Below are 7,070 nucleotides of genomic sequence, written 5' to 3'. Positions count from 1 at the left end.
CGGACGGCCGGCGTGGAGGGGCTGCTGGGCGGGCCGAGTCCGCTCGGGAACCGACAGAGATGGGCGGAGCAGCTCCGGGCGACGGTGAAGAGGACTATCGATGGGCGCCGGAGTGGAGGTGGCTCCGGCCGGCTGTGCACGCGGCGGCGGCGGCTAGGAACCCTAGCGTCACGGTGGAGAGCGGGCCGTGAGGAAAAGAGGATGCGTTTTCGCCGATGCCATCGCTACTTTTTACAGGGGAGGTGCGGTACAGTAAAAGGAGACGTGGCTAGCGCGGTTACTCGGCCTTGATGCACAGCTGAATGGTTTTAATTATTATTATTATTATATATATATATATATATGGAAAGAGGAAAGATGTGGTCTTTTTATTATGGCGGCCGCTACGCGTCGGCCGGCAGATGTTTTGGAAACATCCGCCGTCTGTACCACCGTCCGATACGCGCCCCAACAACCTTCCGATCCAACTACCACACGCGTGACTATTCATGCAGCAACAGCTCTATTTCAGAAACAAAAAACCCTGCCCGCCATCCAGTCACACCTACGCGCAGCGCGGCGCCAGCCCCCGCCACCGCGAAAACGCTGCTGCCGATGCGCTACAGGGACTGAGGCCGTCGACGGCAAATCCTGCAACACAATGGCGCACCACATCGCGCGGCGCACGCTAGGATCCGATGCAGATCGAGCAAGCCACGGCCCCCTGCTTCGAGAACAGCTGTGGCCGTCTTCTCAGCTCCGACCGCCGCCGGGGGGCTTCCGCCGCGATCTGGAGTATCGTCGTGGTTCACAACCCCCCCCCCTCCCGGTTGTGTTTCCTGAAACTACTTCGACAAGATCAAATCAGGGCAGCTAGGTAAGTTTCTGAATCTGAATCTCTGAGCTGCGTGTCACTGTAACTGTTGTAGATATTTATCAGAAGCGGATTGTTTGATTCATGCATGTGGCAGCTAAAAATAAAGTTTCAGAATTATATGGGTGAAGCCAAGGCACAACCCTAAACCCCTGCCTCCTTGTATCTCTGGAACATGTATCTGAAACATCTCATTTTTGTTGTTTATCAACGGAAGAAACACATAGCTAGTTGCTTTCTCTGGTTTCAATTTTGTTTATGAATGGCATGGATTGCATGAATTTCGGAAACAGCAAAATACAACTGTTGATGCCATGTATGTGTCTATGACATGTATCTATCTAGGCCATGTATTTGTTGATGCATTATAGATGAAATTCAGAAATTCCAGCAATTCTGAAAATTCTAAAACAGCAATATAACTCTTGATGCCTTGTAGATGAAAAAAGTGACGGTTGCACAACACCTGCTATATTTTACGAAAATAAAAACTTGTGTCTCATTTCAGGAAGCTGCGACTGAAGGGGATGGGAGCTATGTCCAAGGGAACTTCTCTGTCCATGATAATGAAGATTCAGATGGTTTGTTGCATGCTGATGATGCGATGCAAGATGATTCGGATGATGGAGCTGTATCGTCGCAATGCTCTCCGAGGTGCTACTTGTAGCACTAGGCCAAGCTGCTGGTTACTACACACGAAACGTCTTTGGCAAGTTCCAGAAATAAGTCACTGCTTCTACCGGCTACATTGTCAACCAAGACACCGAGTACCAAGGGCAAGGTCTCCTGTTCAAGCTAACATCAAGCTCATATGAGAACCCAAAGCTCTATTCCGTGCATGTTATGATCGATGAAGAGGTGTTTCAATGCAGCTGCCACTACTTTGAGATGAATGGTGTGGTTTGTGCCCACATAATAAGGGTGATGGTGCACCTCAATGTTCAAGTTATTCCGCAATGATACTTGTTGGATAGGTGGTCTGAAGCAGCAACAACAAGCATGGCCAGAACTGGGCGATTGCTGGACTTCAGGCACCCCTCCACAAACACACTGAAATACAACTCCTTGTGCCGAAGGTTAACATGGCTTACCCCGAATGCATGTTGCAATGACGATGCTTACAAAATATTGGATGAAGCAATAAAGGTTCTTGAGTCTGCCATCACAAAGGCGAGGAGAGGAGCACTACCAGTACAGCTAGCAACACAGCAGATTGAAACACCACCACCACCACCACCAGCTGCCGTAACAGAAACATTGCATGATGACCTTCCACAACTAGATATGCTACAGAACCCAGCTTGTATGCCTAAGAAAGGGAGACCAACTGAAAGAGAAAAGAGGATGAATACTTTGGTAGAGCAGCGAGATGACAAGCTGAAGAAGAAGTCGAAACAAGAAGAGAAGAAGACAACGACATCAGGGAAGCCAAAATCTGAAAAAAGGAGTATTCGTTGCATGTTCTGCAAAGAAGAAGGGCACAATGTGCAGACATGTGGACCACTCAAAGCTGCGACAGAGGCAGCGGCAGCACCACCTAAATGTCAATTCTGCTCAGAGGTTGGACATGCTATACCAAACTGTGTGTACCTGAGAGTGGTGATGACAAATGCTCCGAGAAATGCCCAAGCAACGCAACTCAACCTCTAGGAAAAAAATGCTCCAAAGAAATGCTCCATAAAATGTTTTCCATTTTCTTTTGAGCCTCACATTGTGCTTGAGGAAAAAACATTCATAGCTTCTATTTTGCAACATTGATGATGTATTTAATATATATTTCCATTTTGCAAAAACTATGTTACAGGAAAACAGAGGAAATAAAAAGATCTCATATTCTTATGTGTGCCTGAAATTGATACCTATGTGTGCCTGAAAACAGAGGAAAACATAGCACTATCCCGCAAGAAAACAGACAAGAAAGGCTCACATTTTGTATCTTGAAATAGTTTTGAATTTGTTGTTTTCTTCATTTTGTCCTCCTTACAATATTTTTGTTTTCATGTTACGACAAAACATGTTTCCAGTACTTGAAACATCTTGTGTTTTGAACAGTTTTTCGAGGTCTGATCCAGAACATGAATGATGCTTTCAGCAAATGTTGACATATTCCCAGTATTGCTAAGCACATTTTGTCCTCCCTCCAGTAATTTACATACATACATGATGATGCAAGATGGTTTCAGTTAAAAAATGAACTATTTCAGCAATATAGTCCCAGTAAATATATATGGCACATGAAGTATGATTTCACTGTTTCAACACAAAAAAAAACAATGAAAACAAAAATATACCAAGCTGCAAAAAAGGCATGTCAGTTTCATTACCAACTCTCCATCAATCTCTAGTTCACATTCACATGGGTCAGCATGGATCAGCATGGATGATGCTCCAGCATTTCAAAACAAACTAAAAAAGGAAAAAAAGGACATGCCCAGCATGATAGATGCTCCAATCTTGAGTTCAACAAAAAACATCTACATAGCTCCGGCATGATACTTGCTGTTTTCAGTTACATAAATGGATGTTTCGACACATGGACTCACAAAATAAAAAAAAATAAAAACTAAGCTAGCGAGCTTCTGTTTCGATTTTCATCTTCTACGAGCTTCTCAGCAGTTTATGGAACTCTTCGGCTGAGTTGGGAGTGTTCTGAGGGTGCTTGAAAAGCTTCGGTGCTACGAATGTTCGAAAATTGAGCAACGACCTCGTGTCCTGAGCATAGAAAAGGCAAAAATACAAAAAACATGGAAAAGATTAATATTTCGCGCAGCCGCTTTGCTGACCAACGAGTTTGGAAGATAGGCATGCTGCGAAACAAGAGCAAAAATGAAAACATGGAAACTATCAGCAATGCATATCTACTTATCAGAGAATGAAAAGTATTGAAGCAAAAGTTAAAGATTGCATATATAACTGCAGATAAAATGCAGGTTTGAAAGAACATTAGCTAATCCAACTAATTTCAGATAAACACGAGCTAATAATTCATGGAAAAGTATTGGAACATTAGCTAAATTTCAGAGAAAAGATATATGTAGTTTCAGAAGCAAAAACTGAGTTCCCTGTGCTATAAGCTAGCAGTACAAAAATTCATGTAGTTTCAGAAACATAAGCTACAGACATAACCTACAAACTAGTTTCAGAAAGGTAAGTTTCTCTGAAATTTAGCTACTGTTTCTCTGAAATTACATATATGTTTCCTTCCCTTCTCTGAAACTACATATATGTTTCTCTAAAACTACAAACTGGATAACTGCATGAGCTACAGAAGCTTTGAACTAAAAAGAAAATTCTGCATCACTAGTTTCCTGCAGCACATCAAGTTTGTACCACTAATTCCCTACAACACATAAAAATCCTGCATCACTAACTTCCAGGGGAAAAATGCTACAGAAGTTTTGAGCTACAAACATTCAGAAAAGGATAGCATCAGCTACAACACATCAAGGGGATAGCATGAGCTCCAGCAGTGTATTCTGAAAGTCAAATCAACAATTCTGCAACACTGGGTCTGCAACATCCAAATCCCTAGTGCACATCTACACATCTACACCACCTATATCATCTACATCATCCACCTCGGCGCCGATGGCGAGAGCATCTCCCTACGTCGGAGCACCGCTATGATGAGCTGCAAAAATTCAGAAACTAACACAAAAATGGGATCCTGCAACTTTAAGTTCTCTCTGCATCACAACATAAACTATGAGCTTCAGAAAAAATAAAACAAAGGGGATCCTACAGAAACTGTGCGCTCCGGAAATTCAAAAACACACAAATGGGATCGAGTGCACAAATTTTCAGCAGAAGGGGATCCAGTGCACAAATTTGTATCACACCATAAACTATGAGCTTCAGAAAAATGAAACAAGGGGATCCTACAGAAACTACACGCTCCAGAAATTCAGAAACACACCTACGAGTTTTCAGAACTATGCGCTCCAGTGCACAAATTTTCAGCAGCATAAAAATTGAAGAAAAAAAACGATCCTGAAACTCGTTGTCGCGCCGTCGAACTACCTACAATGCCGCGAACTACCTACAACCGCTTTGCTCCTTGTCGCGCCATCGTCTCCATCATGGTGACATGCCATTTAATTTTTTTGAGGAAAATGAACTATGAAGGTAGCTAAAACTAACTAAACGGGAGTTATGGACGCCACTTATTTGCCATTTACATCCCCACCGGCCCACCTCCTCCAGCGAATCGATCGCAAACTAAGAGGGTCCTATTTCGGTTATGTTTTGTTTCTTTTAACAGTTCCCTAGTAAAAAATCAAACAATCTGCATCCAAATTACCAAGATCTAGAGTTGATTCTAAGAAAAACCTCCAAACTAGGTGAGAGCACGTCCGCTAATTTGCAGCAGCAAATAACTGAACTACCATTTCAGCAACCTAACACACATATCCAATGCAACAAATGAACAAGTTCGCTCGTTTATGCTTCCATCTTAGCCAGCAAAACTAGACGAACAAAAAGCTCCAAATCAACAGTCCAGTTCATCAGGACGCCAACAGAATGCCTTCCAGTAGAAAGATACGTCCATTTTGCATCATGTTTTTATATCGATATTTATTGCATTATGGGCTGTTATTACACATTATGTCACAATACATGCTTATTCTCTCTTATTTTATACACGAAGAGGGAGAATGCCGGCAGCTGGAATTCTAGGCTGGAAAAGGAGCAAATATTAAAGACCTATTCTGCACAACTCCAAAAGCCCTGAAACTTCACGGAGGCACGTTTGGGAATATGTAAAAAATATTGGGCGAAGAAAGAACCAGAGGGGGGCCAGCCACCATCCATGAGGGTGGGGGCGCGCCCTACCCCCTAGGCGTGCCCCCTGCCTCGTGGGCCCCCTGGCAGGCCTCCGGTGCCCATCTTTTGCTATATGAAGTCTTTCGCCCTGGAAAAAATCAGAAGGAAGTTTTCGGGACAAAGCGCCGCCGTCTCGAGGCGGAACCTAGCGAAACCAATCTAGGGCTCCGGCGGAGCTGTTCTGTCGGGGAAACATCCCTCCGGGAGGGGGAAATCATCACCATCGTCATCACCATCGGTCCTCTCAACGGGAGGGGGTCAATCTCCATCAACATCTTCACCAGCACCATCTCATCTCAAACCCTAGTTCATCTCTTGTATCCGATCTTTGTCTCAAAACCTCAGATTGGTACTTGTAGGTTGCTAGTAGTGTTGATTACTCCTTGTAGTTGATGCTAGTTGGTTTATTTGGAGGAAGAACATATGTTCAGATCCTTTATGCACATTAATACCCCTCTGATTATGAACATGAATATGATTTGTGAGTAGTTACGTTTGTTCCTGAGGACATGGGAGAAGTCTTGCTATAAGTAGTCATGTGAATTTGGTATTCGTTCGATATTTTGATGAGATGTATGTTGTCTTTCCTCTAGTGGTGTTATGTGAACATCGAATACATGACACTTCACCATTATTTGGGCCTAGGGGAAGGCATTGGGAAGTAATAAGTAGATGATGGGTTGCTAGAGTGACAGAAGCTTAAACCCTAGTTTATGAGTTGCTTCGTAAGGGGCTGATTTGGATCCATAAGTTTCATACTATGGTTAGGTTTACCTTAATACTTCTTTTGTAGTTGCGGATGCTTGCAATAGGGGTTAATCATAAGTGAGATGCTTGTCCAAGAAAGGGCAGCACCCAAGCACCGGTCTACCCACATACCAAATTATTAAAGTAACGAACGCGAATCATATGAGCGTGATGAAAACTAGCTTGACGATAATTCCCATGTGTCCTCGGGAGCGCTTTTCTCTATATAAGAGTTTGTCCAGGCCTGTCCTTTGCTACAAAAAGGATTGGGCCACCTTGCTGCACCTTGTTTACTTTTGTTAGTTGTTACCCGTTACAAATTACCTTATCACAAAACTATCTGTTACCGATAATTTCAGTGCTTGCAGAGAATACCTTACTGAAAAACCGCTTGTCATTTCCTTCTGCTCCTTGTTGGGTTCGACACTCTTACTTATCGAAAGGACTACGATAGATCCCCTATACTTGTGGGTCATCAAGACTCTTTTCTGGCGCCGTTGCCGGGGAGTGAAGCGCCTTTGGTAAGTGGAATCTGGTAAGGAAAAATTTATAAAGTGTGCTGAAATTTACTGTCACTTGTTACTATGGAAAGTAATCCTTTGAGGGGCTTGTTCGGGGTATCTTCACCCCGACCAGTAGAGCAAAG

The sequence above is a fragment of the Triticum aestivum genome, chromosome 4D (assembly GCF_018294505.1).
Source record: "Triticum aestivum cultivar Chinese Spring chromosome 4D, IWGSC CS RefSeq v2.1, whole genome shotgun sequence".
Lineage (NCBI taxonomy): Eukaryota > Viridiplantae > Streptophyta > Magnoliopsida > Poales > Poaceae > Triticum > Triticum aestivum.
The sequence above is the reverse complement of the archived record's forward strand: the minus strand, read 5'-3'. Positions refer to the sequence as shown.